The sequence below is a fragment of the Stegodyphus dumicola genome, chromosome 6, assembly GCF_044657685.1.
Source record: "Stegodyphus dumicola isolate Sdum_Otavi_A_Nest chromosome 6, ASM4465768v1".
NCBI lineage: Eukaryota > Metazoa > Arthropoda > Arachnida > Araneae > Eresidae > Stegodyphus > Stegodyphus dumicola.
In genome coordinates, this window is record NC_140773.1 from 190,443,562 (window position 1) to 190,467,909 (window position 24,348).

The following is a 24,348-nucleotide window of genomic DNA, read 5'->3' on the forward strand; positions in this document are numbered from 1 at the left end:
GTAAAACTTGTAAATTTAGTAAAATTTCTAAAATTGTGTAAACATTATATGTGGCATATCAAGGAATATGTTTCTTTCATTTGATACTGGATGAAAACTACTGTAATGATAATTTTCTTTCAGAGATAAACAAATCTTCCAGAATTGTTAGAATTAGCAAACCTCAGTCATTATCGAATGCAGATTTATAGCTTTGATTCTACAAGCAGCAGATTTTAGCAATGATTCTATGAAAATATTTCATTAGCCATATTGCAGAATAACATAAAATATATTTTGGAAATAAGCACGGAACGTGATTGTAAATTTTAAACTTTGAGACAATTAGTTTAAACAGAAATTGACATAAAGTCATTCAAGTATTAAAAGATTAGGTATTTTATTATTATTTTGAATTTCAGATTTAATAATTGACACTGAAATAGCTCAGTAGCTCTTTTCCTCTAAAATTCAACTATTTTTCATCAATGTTTCGCACTTTTCCATACAAAAAATATATCTATTACTGTTAATTATTATGCTTTCCTGTGCTTTACAATGTTATTATGCTAAATACATGAAAAATACACATGAAGCATACTGTACTTTAACTAACTGTGAATTCTAAAGATAAATTTCAATAAAATTTGAAAGCTTAATTTTATATATTAGTATATTTGCGTGAACATTGCAGCGTTGTGGGGATTCTTCATTAATGCAGATTTGCATTATTGTGATAAAATTCTATGTTATGAAATTCACAAAGTTTTCTTTTTTATCTAATCATGCCTAAGTTACCGTATTTTTCGCTGTATAAGACGCACTTTTTCTCCCCAAAATCAGGGGGGAAAGTGCCTGCGTCTTATACGGCAAATACTAAAAGCCCACCATGGCCCTCCGCTGCCCCTCCACCTCTGCATACATACCTTACCGCAGGAATACTCGGCCACTCCATTCCCTTCCACCTCTTGGCGCCGTCTGAGACCAGGAAGCCCCGCTCTGCCTCGCACTGTATTTGGACGGTCTCTGCCTCGCGCTGCGAATGGCTGAGCGAAGAGGCGCGTGCCTTCGCTCGCTCCCGCGCTGGCTTTGTGCACTTTTTAGAGTCTCGTAAGCCAGCGCGGGAGGCGTAATGGCAGGTGACAGGTGACGGAGGACGGGGACGCCTGACGTATAACATAGGTAAACAGGCATATGTCCCACGTCCTCCACTATCTCGAAGAAGCAACTCGCTCGAGCCCCGTGAGGCTGCACCAGGAGTTTACATGGCCATACAGGGCCTAGATGTCGGGTAGTTTTTACATAGGACGTTGTTAATAACACAAAGTAACTTAGAAAAAATATAAAGGATAGCATTAAAACACTCATATAAGCTGAAACACATAGATATACAAAATTAAACGTAAAAGCATAAAAACACACTCGTAATTACGTAACATAAAGACATAGAAACACACACGAAAATACATATCATGACACATAGAATACATATGGAAACACGTAGAGCACATAAATGCAAATATTACACTCAGAGGAAACATATAAGACATAGTAAGGTGTGCGTAAAGCAGTAGTGCTGTGCGGAAATATGCTCAGTTCCCATAATACATGATGTACATACTTTCATTAGGGGCTTCTGTTGCATGAATTACATATTTCGTTGCATACACTACATTCGTGTATTGTACGGATATTATATATTTCGATTTACGATAACACATCATTCCATTGGGTGCCCAGTGCTTTACACTGATAAACATGTCAGTAACATTATATCTGCAAGTTGGTGGCTATTGAAAGCAGATGTTAACACGAGGCTCGAAATTGAATGTGGAATGTGTATCACAGAATGTGTACATACTGCGAATATCTAATAGTTGAGTACATTGTCTGCAGTACCATGCTACTGTGGCTCGCAAATGTCTTGCCCTAGGGCGTTGATTTGCTGTACAACTGCGCAGATGCTCCTTATAGCTGGCGGGTGTTTGATTATGAAACGATAGTAAAGTGTTCTATCATTCGTTGGATGTGGTAAGTGGTGGTTTGTTGTTAGACTGCAGTCAAATAGATAGTGCTCGGGAGAACCTAGCATGCCACAGACACAATTGTCAGATGCTGAGATGCCATGACGCATAAAATATGATGGAAATGGGCCATGACCCGTTATGTACTGTGTCAGTGGGGCTATTGTTATAAGACGTTCCGTGTCTACCTTTGGTAGGAAGTTATACGTCCTACACCCTGTGTCGCCACTATTCCATTCTTCTTGCCACTTTTCTTTACAGATGTTACGCAGAGTTTTCTTGAGGTGTGAGACGGGGGTAGGGGCACTTATAGTTTGAGCGTGGATGTTGTTGGCAGCCTCATTAGCCAGTCGGTCTGCGACGTCATTCCCTTCGTTGTCGGAGTGTCCTTTCACCCATACCATGTTAAAGCGTGATTGATGATTATTGCGTAAAAGTTGCTGTATATCTATGATGATGGGTGAAGTGTGGTGATGATCCCTGAGTGCGTGTAGCACTGACATGCTATCTGTGTAAAAAGTCGCATTGGTAAGGGAAAGGTTGAGGGCATGTCGTAGCGCATTCAATATTGCTAGTGCCTCTGCTTGGAAAATACTATTGCTGTTAGTGAGATGTCCTTTCCATTCCTTTACTAGTGTGCCATGTTCGTAGTGAACAAACGCGCAGCCCACTCCCTGATCATGTTTTGATCCATCAGTGAACAGTTGTGTAATCGCACAGGAAGTGCGTTGTCTAGAGTGCGATGGCTGATGTTGGATTTTGACATGGATCCCTCTACCTTTGATGGCAGGGTGGATGTGTTGCACACTGCCAGGGAGTTCATAGTCTGTTGTTCTGAACGTAATTCCTGCATATGTGGCTTCTTGTCTGTGATGAGTGATTCGTACATAGGTAGCCTCTGCCTCTGCCTTTATGTGTAATGGCAGCAGGCCTGCAAGTATCGTGGCGGCGCTGGCCGCTGTTGTGCGATAACCTCCGCAGATGTTTAATGCAAACGGCCGTTGAATTGTGGTCAGTAGCTTGGTCTTTCGGCTGCTCATTGGTTGTGCCCATATGACTGCTGCGTAGAGAATTATTCTCTCTGCCACTGTCAGATATAATAGTTTCCTGATATGGGGGTTTTGTCCCCAATTTCTCCCTTGAAATTGCCTGGCTTTCCTTGCGATGGTCGATGTTTTTGTACGTATTTCTTGGAGGTGCGGTAACCAGGTGAGTCTTTGATCCCAAGTGACTCCTAGATATTTAATCGTCATCGTTATTTTTAAGTTCTTGCCCAGTAGCTTTATACATGGACGTCTTGTGGGATTTGTGCCAGGACGTGGAATTACGATGGCTGCGGACTTTTGCCGAGAGATGGTTAACTTAAGTTTATTGCATAGGTCCGTGAATATCGAGCAGGTTTCTGTGGCATTCCGTTCCAGTTCATCTCTTGTGCGGCCAGACACCAGAAGGGCTACATCGTCGGCGTATGCTATAATATCTGTGTGCAAAGGCCATTCATGTTGTAGTATGGAGTTAAAGGTGATTATCCAGAGCAACGGACAGGCGCAAGAGCCTTGTGGACACCCTCTTTCCTGCCGCTTGATAGTGAGGCCATTGTTGTTGGCTACTATGAGGCTACGTGCATGTAGATAGTCCGTGATGATGTTAAAGATGTTTTGGGGACATTGTGCCTCTCTAAGTGCTTGCTTTATAGCAGGCCACCAGAGGGTGTCAAAGGCGCTTTGCAGGTCCAGGGATATGAATGCCGTGTGAAGATTTCTGCCTCTATTTTGTTCTATGCTATCTTTAAGATGACTCAGGGCATGCGTGGTTGACAAGCCAGTTCGGAACCCGTATTGCCGTGGGCTGAGGAAGTTGGTCTGCTCGAGATGGAATTTAAGTCTGTTTACCAGTAATTTTTCATAAATTTTTCCCAGAGACGAAAGTAGGCAAATTGGCCGAAACGAGCTTGGGTCATCTGGGGATCTCTGCTTCTTCAGGAACAGGACCACTTCTCCTTTTTTGAAAGCAGTTGGAAAGATCTGGTATTTTAAGAGCTTGCTGAAATATTTCTCGAAGAAGGTAGGGCGGGATGTGTAAGCCACCTTTATTATAGCATAGTCTAGACCGTCTGGTCCCGGAGCCTTTTTTATGGGAAGAAAACGGAAGATTTGCTGTATTTCAGCTGAGTCGAAGGGAATGTCGTCTGGTGTGTTAGGAATGGAATGGTTGTCCCGTATCTTCTGTTGTTCTGTTGAATCATCATCCGGGTTATCTGCTGGGAAAACTGCATTAAGGATAGCAGATGCTGTGGTTTCTGCAAAATTGGTGTTATCTGAGTTATTGGCTGATTGGGCATAAAGCTGGTCAGGCTTGTAAACTTTATTTGTAGCTAGTTTATGCAGGATTCCATAGACGTTGGTATTAGCTGTGCAAAATTTCCGCCAGCTATTGACTTTGGCTCGTAGTATGCATTTTTTATAATGCGCCCTTTCCCTGCGGAATGTGGTCAGCAATGCCATTTTGGTGGCTTCGTCCATTACACCTCGGAGACACCGTCTTAGGGCTCTGCACTTTTGCCGTAATTGGCGTAGTTCTTTAGTCCACCAGCATATGCCTTGTATGCGTTTAGCAGTGCGAGTCTTCAGGAGCTTGTCGCAAATACATCGCAATGTATTGAGGAGATGATCTGTATGTGTCTAATCCCTCTGGGCTATTTATTTGGTCTATTACTTCTTCTTCACTCTGTAGGGTATCCGAGAAAGCCTTTGTTAATGCACGCAGTTTATTGCCTGGGATCTTGTAGCGCTTAAGGATAGTGATGCTTGTGTCGGTATTAATTGCAAAGTGGATATATTTATGATCAGAGCAACTCTCGTCGTCTATGACCCTCCAATCTGTTATATTGTTGGCTATGTTACTTGTAGCTATTGTTAAATCAGGCCATCCTTTGTTGTATGAGTTGTCGAACGTCGGTGGGGCATTCTGAGTATTTATTAACTGTAGATTGGCTGTCATTATAAATTCTTCTAACGCTGTTCCTTTCGGTGAGGTATTTGGGTATCCCCAAATGACGTTGTGCGCATTTAGGTCTCCACTTATTACGTGAGGAATGGTAGTATGTTTTCTGTGTATTTCTGCAATACTATCTACTGCATTGCTGATGTCTTTTGGTGGAGAGCTGTAGACGGATGATAGGATAATCTGGGAGTTATTATAATTCAGAAGAATTGCAACATGATCTCGTGCCTGCTTGATAATGAGTGGGGACCATTGTGGATTACAACAAATGATCGCCGCTCTCGGGGGTAGTTCGTTAAGTTGCGCTTTCCGCTGGAAGATCTTCCATGAGAGTGGTAGGCAGGCTATTGCGCCGTTTCTGCAGTAAGGCTCTTGGAGAAGGATGATATCTATCTCATGATCGAGGACATGCTGCACTAGTTGCGTATTAGCTGCTTCTGCCCGTTGGAGGTTAATTTGCGTGCATTTTATGGAGCCTGCTGAGGAATGAGTTAGAATCAGGTTGGCTGGGTTGTCGATATTTGTCGGTAGGATCTCTTGTGAGATAGTGTTGCTATCTAGTGTTGCATTAGGTAGTAACATAGCATTGGTAGGCTGCTGAGATGTTATAGCTTCAGTGTTGTGTGTTGCAGCGTGTGTTGTAGACGGCTCTCTGGTACATCGGGCATTCCGGGTGGTATGCCGGATGTTCAAAGTAGTAGGAGGTGCCGTTGCGGTAGTTACAGTCCCCGCAATTGATACAGGCTGGTGACTCTGCTTGACAGACTTTGGTGTTGTGCGACCCAGCGCAGAAGGCACAGAACTTTGTTTCTTGCTGCGGCAGAGATCCTGGGAGCGCCCGAATTGCTGGCATCTATAACATCTACGGATTCCCAAGAACTCCGTGATAGTATGAGCCTGCCATGCTGTGAACAGACGTCTGATGTTGATGGCGATTCCAAAGCTCTCCGTGGTACACTCGAGAACCCATTTGACTCTGTTTGCTCGGCGCTCTTTAAGTCGGAACAGGGGTTTGTATACTCTTGCTGATAGACCTGCTGTTGCGCTGAGCTCTGCGATTAGCTGTTCTGGTTTAACATGTTCTGGAACATTAGGGATGGCTATTCTCGGCTGCCTCTTTTGCCTGAGACGAACCTCTGCCTGGACCTCAGCTTTTTTGATGTGCTCCTGTAACTTGAGTACCTCCTCGTTTGTATTACAAAAAACTTCTAGTCCGCCTTTTGGAGCCGGTTTGATAGCGTTGACGACAACTGGGATCTCACTAAGTGGAACCTTTTCCTGTAACTGTGTTCTTAGATCACGTGGATGGATACTCCCTAAAGGGTTGATGATCAGACTGGGTTTACTGAACTGTTTAAGCACTGCCGCAAAGGTTGGTTTCTGGGGCACAATCGCTGATGGTGTTGTCGCTGACTTCAAGTGGCTATGCCTTTCCCCGGTGTTCCTGGGAGCCTGCGTAGTTGCTGTTACTGGCAGGGAGTCCGTGTTTGTACTTGAAGTAACCACCTCAGGGTAAGGGGTGTTAGTGCTAGTGGTACAGCGCGAGATTACAGAAGTGTTCACGTCTTTGTTGACTACCTCTGTTCCACGTAATGCGATGTCCCGAAAGATCTCTAGAGTGGCTATGAGGCGTGGTAATATATTTTTATTACCTCGAACTGTATTGGCTATTTGTACGCTCTCGTCGAAGACCGCTTTTATTTTTTCTCTATATGAGAAGTCAGTTGAAACTAAGTGATTTGGCAAATCTAGATCACTGCAGTGTGTGGAGGTACGCATTTCAGACATACTGCATTGAGTCTATTGTATGAAATCACTAATGATAAAAAAAATATTCTGCTATTCCGCAGATTCACTAATTGCTATTGGAATCTTTAAAATTATGCACTAAGTCTCTAATTTCACTGTGTAGACTATCTCACTGAATGCTGTAGAAATCTCTATATTATGGCAATTAGAGGCACTATACTGAGCACTAAATTGTGGCACTATAACAAGGAACTATCTTAAGGCACTGTAATCTCTATATTAAAGCACTGCTGTTGAAGTCTTATATTAGGAAGCTGTTGAGATCTCTATATTAAGGCACTGAGTCTCTAATTCACTGAATACACTAAATCACAAAGCCACTGCGTAACTGTAGTTCACTTGAGCAGTGCTTAAAATTGAGCCCGCAGGAAGAATTACAATGTAAAGTGCACACAAATTATCACTTGCGCAGAACTTGAAACTGAGCACGTAGTGAGAGTTACAGTACACAACACAGCAAATGGGTGATGGAAATAATTAATTATTAATGCACAAAAGTTTCAGTAAGCACAATAAATAGCAGTACACATGATATTTTGTAAGTATACACATATATTTAAGTGATAAACACGTAAACCGAGAGGTTGTAGTGGTATGCCAGAGGCCCGAAGAATGTTAATAAGTCAAAGATAGCAAAGAGAAGAGATGAGTGATGAAAAATGGGGAGAATGTAAGGAATAGCTGAAACGTGAACAGAAGGAGAATTGCAAGTGCAGAAAGAGTAGTAATAGGAGAGCCTGGACCTTAAAGAGGTTGCGGGTTTACAACAGGAAGAATGTGGAGGTGTTTCCACTAGAGGAAACTGTTTAAAAAAAAAAAAAATTCTAAAAATACAACAAGTGTATAGTTGCAAAAATTGCTCGAAAAAAAAGGATTAATTAAAATATATAAAAAAAATGTGAGGAGGGGGTGGAGTGGAAAGAAAGAGGGGGTCAGCAAAAAAAAAAAAAAAAAAAAGAAGGTAAAGTGTCAAGAGGGGAAAATGAAAAGAGGGCGCTATTTAATGTAGTTAAGGAGAAAACTTAGAAATTAAAAGGGAATAACAGGATAACAAGGGGATGAAAAGAAGAGTTTGAGGCCGCTAAGTTACATAGAAGCGAAGTTATCAGAGAAATAAAAAGAAGGGGAAGTCAGTTAAAGGGGGAAAGGAGAGGGGAAAAGGCTTGAAGACAGCTTAACTAGAAAGTCATAGAGGAAATAAAATTAATGTTGGATTGAGAACTTATACTACCTGTAACTTAACCCACAAAATACAGACATTTTAGTAGGAGAGAGAGAGAGGAGAAAAAAAAAAAGTTAGAAAGTACAAACACAAAATTATTAAATTTATATCAATAGTCAGTAATTTGTACATAATACAATCAGTAAATTTCATTAATCAATAAATTTACATCTATAAAGTATAAAAAGATTGTAACATAAACATGAATGGGCGAATAAATGACAAAGTTCGAAACATAAACAAAGCCGCGCAGTAAAAAGTTCTAAGGTCACAGGTGTCAACAGGTTCTGTGCCAAGCGCGCATGCGCTTTGTAGGTGGAGGGGAAAGGTCGTTGTTAATATGCTAACCCTGAGGGGCTTCTTGAGAAAACAACAACCTTGCAACCCCTGCGTCGAAAAATTCGACTTGGAAGAAGTTAGTAGGGGGGAACACGAGTTACGGATTATAAAAATAACACAAAAGTGTGCATAGCAGATGAACTAATAAACATAAATTCAAAGCAAGGGTACCGAAATAAAGAGTACAAGAAGACCTACTTTGCCGAGGATAAATGATGATGATATTCCTAATAGAAGCCAAGATATCCTAGACGAAATCCGCAAAAATGACACTTTATGGACTCTAATTAAAATAATTATAACTCTGCTTAAACACACACCACAAACACAATTCTTGCACCGTTAGAAAGCGGAATGCGCCAGCTTTCTCCAGATATCTGTATTGAGAACAGAAGGCAATTTGGTCGCGAGTAATCACTTAACAACGACGGAGCATAAAGCAGCACTTCATTTTCTTTTTCCGGTTCTTCATTCAAAAACATAGGCTCATGCGTTGACAATGGATGAGAATTTAAAAATTTCAATAACTCTGGAATTATAAGACGTAGGAACACAAATCAAGCATCACAATTTGTAGCTTGTTGAGACCTTTACGATGTTACTAACTTTGTAGACACACGACAAATATTACCGCGGTTATAACTCGTTCAACGAGGAGCTTCTAACACACTGCTAAGTACGAATACAGGGACACGTGCATTTTGAGGCGTAATGGCAAACCGCACATTGAGTTGAACAGTATTAAACGAATGTCGCATACTGCGCATGCCCAGAAACAAATTTGGCATAATTATTATGTCGGCGCGATTTGAAAAGGGGATAAATACGGTATGTGGTAGATGTACCGCCATCTGATTGTAAACAAATCCGGCGTTTAAGTCTTCGTAGAGTATATGTGCAATGTAAAGTAATTACTGTGTAAAATTAGATTTTTTTCCTGTACTGCTCCAAGAACTGGAAAGTTGAAAGATACAATCAAGTTTAAATTGAAGAGTGCACAAAATGGGTAAAGGAAGTCAGCGTAAATGCAGATGCTCCAGTGAATAACGCGAGCTTCAAACCAAATGCTATTGCCAGATTGCTTTCAGGTATGTATATATTTTCCCATTTCAGTAAATTTGATATGTTATATGTGCAATATGTGACATATTGTATTTTAACACATATACAGTTCATTAACATTTCCTAAATTTCTATATAATGTAGCATTAAGAAAGATGTTTTAAGAAATTTGTTTCCTTACTATTTTAATTTTTTCGAAAAGAAACATCATTTTCGAGAAACTTCAAGAAGAAAGTTATTAGCGTAATTTTATTACAGCTAAAACTGATGCAAGGTACTTGAGTCTTTTATCTCAAAATGTGCTGAAATGTTTTGGTTGAAGTTAATATAAAATAATGTAATGAACTCGTAATGTAATGAATTGTGGTATAACTGTAAAGAATTGGTAAAAATAAAATATAATTAGCTCAAATTTACTTAACTCCTTATATTATCAAATATCTATTGAATAGAAAAACCTGTTGAAATATTAAATGTAACAAGTTTTATTTTTAAAAGGCAGATGATTGTACAGCATGTAGGAATTGATGATGATTTTTAATAATCCTAAAGTAATAGTAAAGTCAACAATAAAGTATATTTTGATGTATGTAATTTTCATCAATGATTACATAACATTGCACTTTAATATAAAGTACGCTTGGATTGTTTTCATGTATGCTATATAAATTTGATATGTTATATGTGCAATATGTGATATATTGTATTTTAACACATATACAGTTATTGCAAATTAGTTCTTCATAAAATTGTATATTTCTGCTGTGAAAAAGTATGTATGCAATCATGCAAGTTGTAGGAAAACATGTATGTGTACTGCACATGTACCAGGAAGACAAGATAACAATTATGACTGCCAATCATCATTTGCTGACTGTATCTGTCAAGCTGACTACACAGACTATAGTAGCCAAAGATAAGTTGTAGAAAGTGTGTTTCAGAGTTGAATATATGAATTAAAGTTAGTAGGATAATTATTCTTAACTAAATAATAAAATTTAAATAAAACCCCTTATTTCAGTTTTTATAAATTCTCTTATTATTATGATTTGATTTCACAACCATTGACCCTCTCCTATTGTTAAATAATTCATTCAGCACTGAACAACATATTATTTTATTGGTATAAAAAATAATATATTTTGTGTGTATGACCAAGTTATGATCTAAGATTTTTCAATACTTGAATCATCCTTTTAAATATTTTTATAAAATGATTTTTTTAATTTCAGGCATTGGCACAGTGAATGGCAGCTGAAAAATTTTTACCCTTGTTTCTGGAAGTGAAATGTTAGATGTAAGTAATGATGTCTGAGACCCTTATCACACGGCATTTGTTTCACATGAACAACTTGTTTCGGACAATTTTTCTGCCTGGTTTACTATTGAAAGAAAGACATGCAACGTTTTCCTTCCTTTCTAAAAAAATTGCAAATTGTTCGTTTTCAATCAATCAGCTATCAGCTTGTTTGTAATGGGGAACCAGTTTCCCATGTTAACCCCAAAGTGATCTATGATAATTGGCTGTTGTGACAAAGCAGAAAAATTGTGCCAAACAGTTATTCTTCCGAAACAAACTGACGTGTGATAATATCCTTACTGTTAATAATACTGTGAAGCACTTAATTGTATGCTTTGCTAATGAATATGTACTAGGCAATTGTGGTTATTATGAAAGAGGTGAAATTTCAAATACAATTGTTTCAGTTACAATTATTACAGATATTATTTAATTTTGTAATAATGCTAATTAAAAATATGAATTAAGAAAATGCAAAAATTGGTGTATAAGCATACTAAATAGTTCAGAGTAAGACTTGTACTTAATTTATAGTACGCATTCATTCACACATATGATGACTCGTACACTGATATAAATTTGATATGCTTTTATACTGTTTACATGTCTTCTATATTCAGATTTGAATCATCATCTACCAACAAATCCAGTTAATCAGGCATTGTTTACTTTATTAGTTTCTTGCAGATGTGTGAACTTTGGAAACATTTTTAGATTTAGTGTAGTTTTTGTTTGCTTTTCAGGTTTTCACATAATATCAACTAGAAACATTACCTCTTCATTTTAAAGGTCAAAGAGATAAAATAAAAAAAAATTAATTAGTTAATATCAAACCTAAAATGTTCTTTTATTACACAACTATTATTTAAGCCATCCAAATGGGCGCAATATTTTTATAGTAATACTTTTATTTAATTTTCCAGTATATGTTATTGAAGCCATTCAAATCCCACTTGGGCATTTTCAAGCATATTAGTTGTTGAATATTATGTCTGACTGTAAACACACAGGCAAAGTATGTATAATTATTATGTAATTTAACCTATCTTTCCTTCAAATATTTCTTTAAAATTACACGAGACAGGCATACATTTGAGCTTTGATTAACAGACTTAGTGTAGTCGCCATGACGGATAAGAAAACAGATGAATAATAGACCACCAATAATCACCAACATATAATGCAAGGATTTGAGAATAAAGATTGCTTATTAGCATAATAGTGCACTGAATATTAGATATAAAAATTATAGAACTGAAAGATTTGTCACGTATCATCTTTGCTTATTATTATATATATTGAAAATAAACAGTTTGCTTCTGCAACAGAATAAATATCGAGTGTCTTGAAATGTTTTATATACCTGGAGCTTTACAGTTCAGTACATTATACAAAGAGCAGTATATATAATGATTATCAGGTCTGCACAGAAATTTTTAATGGAAAATTCTTGTGTATCGATTTAGTTGATATTTCTTATCTTGTGTACAGATTTAGTTGATATTTTGCAAGACATGGCAATATTTCAGACTTTTATTCTAATTACTGTGACAAAACAATCATTAGAAAATTATACATGTATGAAAATTATTAATATTACATTATGTAGCTTATATTAATAATTTTCATACGTGTATATGTAATATTTTGGCAGGCACAGGAATGACCAAAGCTTGACAATATAACTACATCATAGGCCAGGCATTGTAATGGCTGGATAGAAGGTTGCAAAATGATGACAAAGAAGGATTTAGCTTTTTAGATCCCACATCTTTATTCAATTCTCTCAGCAGATCATTTTGCCTTTAGATGAAATTCTCAAAATTATATATTCAATATTGATTTAAACTAAGTAAGATTAAATTTAGACTTTACATCATATCTGCTTTAACAAAGGAAAGAACAAGATGGGAGGAGCAGCTGAAAGGTCTTGTAGCAGCGGTAGAAGAAAGCAGTCTGACGAAAAATGGCACATATTCAGTATGTGTACTAGCGGTTATATAACATGCCAGAATGTTCTCGAAAGTACTGGTCTAGGATAAGATCCTGAAACTGCAGTAAGTTAATTATAGGTTGCATGCTCGCGCAGAGCAAAGCCACTGTATTTTCTATATTTTACATGTATATAATACATATTCTTTGTTTCTTGGTGAATACATTCTACCTCGCTGGCAGGTAACAGAAACTGACGATCAAAAGATTGATGAATATTTAATAATTTTGATGAGATTATCTAGGAAAGTAAAATAGTTTAAAACGTATTAAATATGGTTTTCCAGAATGTTTCCTAGCATAGTTTTTAATCTCAGACTAAATGATACACATTATCTGGAAGTTCATATTCTTGTGTCATAAAGTATGCTTTATTGTAATTAGTCTTAGATTGTAAAGTTAAATTTATGAAAATATGATGAGTTAAAAATGTATTGCAGATATTAAACTAGATTTTTATATGCAATTTTGAAATTTTAGAGATCTTGCTTCATGTAATTATTTTTAATGTTTTTATTAAATTCTTAATTAATGCTATTATGCATGCATTAGAAAGTGAAATGAAATAATACTTAGGCATATCATTTGGCTGCATTCTGTTGTTTCTCAGTTAAACTATTCTGCATTCAAAAAATTACTCAAGGATTCTCACGAATACCAGCTCAAACAGTTCCAAAGTATTTCTGCAAAATATACGTAATTACTTAAGAATTGTATCTTTTTGATAATATTATTTAGCCTTTACAAGTTACTGCCAAAATTATTTTGTAAATCAGAAATCTTCGAGGGGATTAGTGTGTCTCGCATAGTTACCCTGGTGCCACACTATAACACTGAAATTGATAGATGTATAATTGAATGTTTAATCAAAAATGTCTAATTCCTCTTTTATGATATTTCAATAATTGATACTACTGAAACAAGAAATATTGGTACATTAACATTTTCTTAATATTCATTGTGTATTTGTTATGATGCATGTATTAATGTCATTACAAGTTAGCATTTGATAGTGTTTGTTTCAACAATTTAGGGTTTGATGAAGTGCCACAGAGATTATCGCTTAAAGAATGCGTGCAGGCCAACCACCAACACAAGATATTAAAAGAGCAATGAAAATGAAGATTTAACTATAAAAAAAATCTGACTAATATTATTACTCATAATACTTAATTGTTTCATATTATTGTAAATTTATGCGAGTTTTCCTGTATTCTGTTTATTTTGCAACTTATGTTATTGTAAATTCATGTATGTTTTCATTCTTGCTCTGTCATGCATTTCATACTAATCGTTTGTTGTGCATATTAATTATATGTGTATATTACATCATTGAATTACTGTATTTGAATTTTAATAAACCTTTTTACCATTCAGTAGTACTTTTCCATAAAACCCTAAACATTCTAAACATCCCATATCACTAATCCTCAATTCTAAATAATACTTGAGTTTACTTAATTCATGTATTAATAACGAATTTGAAAAATAATACAATAGTGACATAGCTAAAATAAATACTGCTCAATTGGACATTTTAAAATGTTTTTCCTTTTAATAGAGGAACATTTTTTAAGGATTTAATTATTAGTATTTGAATATTGTATTAATATATGATTAATTAGTATATGAATATATTGTGTGTAATGAATAAGTAAGGCAGTGAATAAATTTTGAACAATAATTTCATATGAAGAAATATGATCTGCCTGGGTTAAAAAATTAATCTTTAAATCCTATTTATGAGATTATATGGCTGAAATCTGTAGCCCAAAAGCAGTTAAAGCAACCCACCCCCAAAAAAGAAGACATTTTAAATAGTTTCTTCCAAAACTTGAAATATTTAAACATTACACGACCCTAAATTTCTAGTGAATTTAAAATACTCATTTCATTCAGTTCAGCTACTGGCCATTATATGAAATTTTCCTATATTATTAAAATGTTCCTCATGATTTTTCAAGGTGAAGACCACAAATGTTCTGCCTTCATAACTAATGATGATATAATAAGCATGAAGTAGACTTCAGCGTAAGGAATATGGAACTATATATTTTGCTCTTTGTTTATTAATTAGCTCACTTTTAAAAAATTCATATCATATAGTAAGTAGTATTCATAATTTTTCTCATTTTCTTAATATTTCATTGAAGCATTTAAATGTTAATTTAATTAGCAATACCTTAATGTCAAATGCATATATTATTATACAGAATGGGATTCTGACCATAACACTCGGGCAAAGTGATATACATGTTAATTTTTCAACAAGTTTCTGCGTTATGCTTTTTACTCTCTACACAATGTTTAATTTTTAATTATTATTTTTTATTATTTGTAGGACCTTAGGTCCTACAAATAATAAAAAATAATAGTAATACCAGAAAGTGTGACTTTCTTATATTATCCAACAGGAGACCTATGTTCACATCTTATATTTTGAATTTACAGTTTTCTTTTGTAGATGACAGACACCATATATTCAAAAGAAATTAACATGCTGCTGGATATATGCATGTGTTTTTCATATTTACAGCTGTTGCATGTGATGTTATGTAATTGGGTGAAAAATGAAAGAATTAAGTTTATTGACACCAAAACAAATGCATACTTCGATATAAAGGCTGCATAAAAATGAAAATGGCTAAATTAAAATAGTGAATTGAGGTTGTAGAGTTCTCATTTATTTTTATTAACGAGCTATTTTATGATAATTAGCTTTTCTTTCTTCCTTTCCATTTTCCTGCCAGAATGCTAATTTTGAGTGTATTCAAATGAGGTGAATTCATTTCGTTACTTTTGATTTACGCCATAAATGCTGGCTGATTCTGTATGAACAAGCTGTGCACTCTGTTAATTTGTCCGAGTCTATAAAAGGGTTTTTTTACACCTATTCCAAACCTCTGTTGTAATTTCCAAAACATGACGAGAAGTCGCTTAAGTTTTCCAGAGTTCTCACACAGTATATATTACCAAAGTGGGTGAAACTCGTATAAGGTGTAAGAAAGACCAAAAGGAGATTTATTAAATCAAGAAAAGTAATCGGTGGAAAAGGCATTTAATCTTAATGAAAAATCGAATTTTACACCAAATATTCAGACTTTTGTAACTGTTTTATATTTAATTAGCGAGAGTTAAAAATAAAAATTACCTTTATATTCATAACATAGGTTACATTCTGTTAATTTCCCATAAATAAACATAAAGAATACATTGACAAAATCATTGTACTAAGCTATTTTGGTAAAATAAAATCTACTATTTTCATTGTACTTCAAATTTAGGTTGTTTTCATGAAATTCTTTTATTAAACATTAACTTATACTTGATAATCAATCTTCAAGTTCGAAATTAAGTTAACTGTAATTGCATTTGTTTTATGATCAAATATTTTAATTTGGCATTTGAGCATTTCTTTTTCTGTTTGACATCTCTGCTCTGTTAAGGTTATAACCAGTTAAATTGTTACTGTGTCTCTGAAAAGTCAACAGCATTCTTAAACACCATTTTAAAAATATTTCTGTGTGTAGTATTTTATCAGTAGAATTTTTCCTAAATAAATACAGAAGTTGTTATGAAAACATTTGAGAGTACATGTCTTGAAAGAGAAACAGTATTCGTAGTGTTTAGTCAATTATGATATATTAACAGCTATCATAACTTTGCATGTATGTTGTATGCATTATACATATATATATGCACAAAGACCCAATTTTGGCAATAAGTAGAGCTGTTACAAAATAATCATGAAGTCTAAAGGAACGTACTCGTCACACATACTGGGGGGGGGAATCAAATTTATGTACGTATTTGCCACTCTTAAAGAATTTTTGGTGGGAATTACAAATGTACCAATTTCTTATTAATATATAATCATTTGTTAATATTAAAGAAAAATTTATTTCTTAACTTAACTAAGCCAGCTAAGTCATAGACCGAAACATGTGTTTCTGCAGATATTCAGAACTTCCGGAACTACGAATACATTCACAGTTACAAAATATGTAAAATATATTTCTTTTAAATGCTTGGAATATTCGGAAAAATATCTAAATTCAAAGAAATGGTAAAATAAGTTTCACTTGCAGATTCTTTGTTATTTATTTGATTATATCACCATTAATAACAATATTCACTCCCCCCCCAGAATAAAAAATATATTGTTTATGTACTGAAGTCTTGGTTGGTTTCCCTTGACAAGTCAATCTATCATCAATGACAATAGCTACCTTTTAAATACTTTTAATTTTGGCACTTAAAATGTTTGCATTTCAAAATAATATTTTTATACAGCTTTTAAATAATTTTTAATGCAACAGAAATCTAAATAACTTCAAATGCTGGCTAAAATTCATTCCAATAATTCATTGCTTTAAATTTCTGTTCCTTGCAGATGATACAGGAAAAACCTTTTCTAATAATATATTTCTAATTCTAACAGGAATTATTGATAAATAACCCGATGAAAAAAATTGATACAGGCATAGATGGAGGAGATGTAAATAATTATTGCGAAATAATGTGAAGCAGTGTTTGCATTCAAAATGTAAGATGTTATACTTATGAAATTCTGCACTTCACTTTGGAAATGTACGAATTTTCGCTCAGAAAAAGACTGAAATTCAGGATATATTAGTTACACTTTTAAGGAATAAAAACAATTCAGAATTTACCATACGTTACATTCGTACATACGCAAAGAAACACGGACATACGTAAAAAATATAGCAAGTGTTTGCAAATAACATTGAAGAAATTTTACAATTCCTTAATGCTGTTTATTTAATTCTTTTAAATAAGAAATAAAAGCGCGAATATACGTTAACAAACTAAGCGGGAAAATCCAGTTTACATTACTGAGAATTACAACATGTAAACAAATTACATCTAAATAACGAATTATTAAGCAAAATATATGGTAACAATTATTAAATGCACTGTTAGACAAATTAAAATGAAACATATATTAGAAAAATAAGCAAGTGCAATCGGTATGAACGTTAAAATAACTAATAAACAAAGTTCCACAACATTGCAGTTGTACACATCACTCGACCACACTCGACAGCCATGGGGATCACGAATGAGCTAGCGTAGGGTTGCTTTTAGTCGCCAATATTTCTTCCCGCGCCAAAGGTACACCATCAAGCATGCGCAGTAAGCGAAATTCGCTTAACACTGTTCAACTCAATGTGCGGTCTGCCATTACGCGCGCGGGAGCGGGTGAAGGCACGCGTCTCTTCGCTCAGCCAATCGTAGTGCGGGAGCAAGCGGAGGCGCGGATAGCTGTGAGCTGTGATATATGTAGTATTGTATATCTGAATGAAATATATCATATTTCATACCACCCATCAAGATGTCGAAGCAGAAGAGACTGGCTTCAAGTTGGAAAGTTGCTTTCAAGCTGGAAGTAATAAAATTTGCTAAGGAGCATGGAAACAGAGCAGCGGAGAGACACTTTAGGCCACCTCCAACTGAGAAAATGATAAAAGAGTGGAGGAAACAGGAGGATCAGCTCCAAAAGTTGGATAAAAGCAAGCACACCTTGCGTGGACCAACTGCAAAGTGGCCAGGGTTAGAGGTAGAAGTAAAGGAGTGGATCACACGTCACCGGCAAAATGAACTTTCTGTCTCAACAAAAATGATAATCTATGAGGCCAAACGCATTGCTGTGGAGAAAGGCATTCAGGATTTCACCGGATCACCATCGTGGTGCTATAGATTTATGAAGAGATCTGGCCTTTCTATGCGCACCAAAACCAGAATTGCACAAAAAATGCCAAAGGAATACTATCACACAAGTGTGTGAATGGGTTAAAAGGTCATGGGACTCCGTAAAGAAAGACATTGTTGTAAAATCATTCAAGAAGTGTGGCATTAGTAATGCCTTGGATGGAACAGAAGACGACGTCTTATTTGACACCAGTGAGGAAGAAAGTGATGACAATGACTGCGTGGATCTGTCCTTCCTCATTTCTGATAGCAGCGAAGAAGAGGAATTCTTGGGGTTAGAATAAAAACATGACAGCCTTATTTTTGTTACTTTCACTGTTTGCTGACTGTTTATGAGAGTAAAGATAGCTCTTAGTATGTTACATGGTTGACATAAAATGTTTCTTAAACTGCTGTTAACTTTATACAGTTGATATAAAATATTTTACTACAGAATTTGGTTCATAATCTTTTTTTTCTAGATTTGCCACCTTTAAAATTGGGTGCGTCTTATACGGCGAAAAATACGGTAATTAATTTGTTAAACAAGAAATAAGTATGATTTCAATTCAAAATGGATTAGATTGCTTGATAGGTTTTTTTTATAACTTTTAACACTTTAATAATATTTATCTTTCTAATCGCTTGATTAAGACGTGATTATTCAGATAATTTGAAACTGAGTTCTATTTGTTATCTAGGTTAAATTCGAATTTGAATACATGATTCTATTAAATATAGATTAATAGATATTCATTATTTTGAATTCAATGAAATACGCAGCGTTCCTTTTAATAAAATTTGCAGAATAACGCTTGGCTTTTACATTGTAGCTCAAAATGGAAGAAAATGGACTTTTACATCACGGAACGAGAAAAAAGAAAATTGCGTCTAATTAGCGGTAAAAAAAACTTTCACTTTTAAAACGCATTTACAACTAAAAAAAGTCTGATGTGTACACCACATGACTTCCTTGTACGGAATATTAAATTATACGCATTTGTTTCTTGCATTTCTTTTAAACTTATTAGATTTAATTAAATCTACTTCGCCGACAGCGCATAAACCACAATAGAATAAAGGCATTCTTTAAAATTCACTCTATTTGTTTAACATAGCGATACTCTGGCACTAGGTTCACTTAACAGTATTATATTTCATTCATATTATAACTCAGAATGCACAAAATGTATATCATTTAAAGAATTATCTAATCGTTGCCACATGTTCTTTTCAAATACTATAATAAAGCTAGAAAGATATAAAAAAGAAATTAAGCAAACAAAACAAAAAAGAAACAGTTTTTCACAGACGATTGAGTATTTCTCATTCAATTAATTCAGTTTTCACTTCGCGACAAGACAAAAATACATAAAAGCTCAAAATATCTGTATTAAAAATTACTAATTATTAAAAATTAAATTACTAATTATTAAAAATTAAGTAAATCTTAAACACTTATTTCCTCGAAAAAATTCCAGAAAGGATTAAGCATGATTTAATTCGCAATAATAAATGAAGGCGTTATTTCTGTTGTTGCGAAGCTTATTCTCTCTAGATTGGCAACAAATCTACAATTCTGCTGTTTCAAATGTAAACAAATATGTCCGCCATGTTATTTAAAACTTAACCGCACTTTAACAGCTTTTAAATTGTTGATAATTGTAAAAATATTGCTACCAGAATTACGAAAGGCATGGTGAAAAAAAAGAGCATGGTGAGGAGGATTTATGGAAAAGATCAACACAAGTCTCAGAAAAATTGTTGGCTGTTCCTCGCTCTATCCCAATGAACTCGAAACAGTATTCGTTGAGACTAGAGCGCTGATGAATTCCAGCCCCGTTACTTACTTATATAGTGAGCCCTCAGAAACCTCTCCACTCACTCCTATCCATTTTTTGAGAGGTTAACGTTTGTTATCCCTTTTCCCAGCTAGAATATCTAAGGAGGATTTATCAAAAAACTATAACGCAAACTGCCTACCAACCGACATTCGCACTGTAAAAGCGATCAGTAAAATGGGTTTTATGTAGAGTGAGTGCACTTTTGGCCTTGAGGTACAAAATTCGAATTGTAACCAACATACATGTATTCAGTTCGCAAGTGCACCAATGCATCTGTAAGATTACGAACGTAACAACGGAGCAACCGCTTTCTTCACAAATTTGAGTGAAGATTGTCACGAAAGAATGAGCTAAGCTAAATACAACAAAGTTCCGAAGACACACTAGCTGAGTTGCAGTTTCCAGTTTATACTTTTGATAATTATACAATTGACGGAACACGAAAAATGCGTAACGCATTATAAATTTAATTAACTAATCAACTTAAATAAAACAATATTTAACACAAAGAATGGTGTGCAAAACACCTAATTGCAGGCAGAAGAGCGTGCGAACCCATCATCTTGAAAATTCGAATAGAACGCCGATTGTCCGTTTCCCGTGAGCATTAAAAAACAACGGCGGCTCAATTCCCTAAGATTGAGCGGTGCTGCCATCTAGCGGAGCTAACTTCATTTAAGAGCCTACCCAAGTTCAAACGAAAACAAGGTCGAAAATATTGACAGAAACAGAGGGGAAAAATTCATAAATTCAGATTTCCTGTTTAAAAGATATGCAATCCAAAAACTTCACATTAAAAAAGAGTATCGTTATTTTTTTAATTATGAATTTTCATGTCTCGAACCTTTAACCCATTTTATCCCGTTGTCCTATTTAAAGGACAAATGAAAAATAATATGTGGAAATCAGTATTTGTTGGGTGCAAATATTTGGTCAGCTAGAACATGTATTGATATGCATAAGCTTCTGCTAGCGTGAGTTATGTATCTCACCCCCTCCTCCTCCGTCTGGAAACTTTGTTTATTCCCCGCATTAGTAGGCGTGGTTTGTATGTTAGAGGACTCTTTCGTTATCATCCTGGTAGTTAATTAAAGCTCTTTATCATTAGGTAAGTTTTGGCATATTATTTAAGTAAAAATCGTTGCACTGTCCTCTAAAGAGGACAGCGGGACGATAAGCATGCAATTGACGTGTTATTTCTCCTCTCATAACTAAGAGTTAAAAAAAGTCCTTTCTAGTGTTTTATGCCTGCTGAGTTATGTCAATTGAAAGGTTTCTGAAATTAGAGAAAACATTGAAATTATTAAGTATAGTTTAAATTCAGATGAGAGCGATGTTGAAATTGCTGTGTTACCACCAGATACCGGTGAACTGACTGACGAAGATGAAGGGGATGACAATGAAGTAAATACTGGTAAGTTTAATTGTAAACGACGGTCCTGGGTCTCTGGAGGTTAGAACTGGATACAGTTTCCAGCCTGAACCGTTCACAAGCTCCAGTGTTTCGACAACGAAGCGCAGAAGAAATGATAAAAGACATCAGTCATCTTGGATAAAGAATAAATCACCGCAATATACAAAATGGAAAATACAGGCTGAATCAACTGCAGGTGACTTGCTGAAGCAGATAGAAACTGCATTGAAAGATAAAGCTCCATCAAAGCTTTTTGAGCATGTTTATTTATTCCAAAGAAGTTTACGATCTCACAGTAAAAGACACTGTGTGATATGCAACAGATGTAAACAACGGATACCATTTCTTGACTACTGCTTTTGTACGGGATTTTGTAGGAATTTTGCGTTGTTCAGATGTTGAAGATCTTAGCCTTATTCTGGTGAAAAATACATGTGAAGAAACCGCTTCCAAAAGTTGGAATCTTCTTTACACTCTGTGGACAATGGAACTGTAAGTGAGCATCCCCAGGATCGATCCTTCAAAGCAAAGCTTTTGCTTGCCATACTCAATAATACTTTTATAAACTTCGGGCACTTCTCAGCAAATATGAGCATTAGTGAAATTATTATCATGTACTGCGGTAGGAATAGCCTGAAACAGTTTATCTGAGGCAGGCTAATACGTTTTAGATATAAACTTCGGTTCTCTATGGAAGCCAGGGGATATTATAGCAATTTTTCTCTTGTGGTAAATCTTGTAAAGAGTCTGATTCAAGAAATGATCGCAGAAAATTAAACGATGTAATCCTCGTGATCCCGGATTGTGATGAAACTGACAGAGAATATTGTGAATCCTTCATGCTACGATTTATGTTTTGATAACATTCTCAACAGCACTGATCTTTTGAAAAGTCTTGTTGAACAGGGATTCGGAGCCTTAGGAACCATACGAGAATATCAGATAAACCACGAGTGTCCTTTAGAAGAATCTAAGTTTATGCTTATGAAAGAAAGATGCACATTTGATTTTGCATTTGACGAGAATTCTGAGACTTTCCTGATGCGGTGGAATGACAATAGTACTGTCACTGTTGCTACAAATTTTTCTTTGATGTGAAGAGGCGAGTAAGAGGACACAAAGATAAAATTAACGTGAAGATGCCTAATTTGATGAATTCTTACAGAAAACGTGTGCGGTGTGGATTACCACGACTGGTTGGCTGGAATCTACGTAATTAAAATTCGTGGAAAAGAGTTGTACTGGCCACTTCCATTCGTTCACTGGACATGAAAGTGGTAAATGCATGGATAATACACAAAGCTTTCAACAAATGTGATACCCTAAACTTGAAGGAGTTCGGAGAGCTATAACAACAGTTTATCTCAAAACGACTGTGATGCGACCGGTAGACCTAGGCTCTCTTCTGTACTTTCTAGTGCAGTGCAAAAAATGACATCTGTAAAGATAGTGTTGGCCATTTTCTACTAATGAGAGAAAAACAGCGTCGTTGTCAAAGACACGACTGCAAAGGAAAACCCAAAACATTCTGCGGGGAATGCGACAAAACACCTTGTCAGGCTTCCTTTGGGCCTTTTTACCAAGATTAGAGTCAAATTCAACTAAACTAAAAATGGATTTCTCATGCAAATAAGAAAGTATTACTTCGATAAAGTAAAACACTACACTCAGAAAGGGTTTTTTACTATTGAAAAAACACTAAAACATATAGATGCAAATTTTTATCCCTTTTAACGCAGTGTCCTACTTAAAGGACGGTTTACATTTCTTATATAAAAACACTACATTTTTCAAATTTTGTTATATTTAATTTGTTTAGGTTTAATTAACCTTGGAAAATATGATTATTCTCAAATATGAATAAAGTAAATGTTATAAAACGGATTAATCATATCTCGTCCTTATTAAACATTTGATGATCGTCATCAATCAAAGATTTTGCAAATGGTAATAAAAACTCTTAGTCTTAAGTGTTAGTCTTAGTAAAAAGTTTCATAGGCGCTTATACACTGGTGTGCAAAAATTAAGGACGAAGTTGAAAAATTAGACCAATCAGGAGATTAAGTAAGGTGATGTACGGTAGCACATGCGCAGATATGCACGTAGACGTAATGGGGGAGTGCCTGAGTAGTATAAAGCATGTTGTCGGTGTAAGATCAATATTTCTGGCAAAGAGATTGCACGCCGTATAGCAGTTAAAATTACACCAAGTTGCTGCCTCAGCGAGAAATGGCGAATAATCAATCTGTTAGACGACATTTGGATGCTTTTACCCGAGTTCGAATCATTGGGAAGTTGGAGGAAGGCCGCGGTGTGACAAGTGTGGCTGCAGAGTTCGGAATTGCTCACAGCATCGTTTCACGACTTTGGAGACAATTTCAAACTACAGGAACAGCTATCCGGGGGTTTAGTAGTGGTCGTCCACGAGGAACCACACCCGCAGATGACCGGTATATTGCCTTACAGGCCAGAAGAAACAGTTGGCAGACAGCGGGAGGAATCGCTAGACACAGGACACAGGCGACTGGACGACCGATATCGCGTTTTACCGTGGCCAGAAGACTGGACGGTGGTGGTCTGTTTGCACGACGCCCTGTACGGTGTATACCTCTAACACCTGCTCATCGGAGAAGGCGTTCACTGTGGTG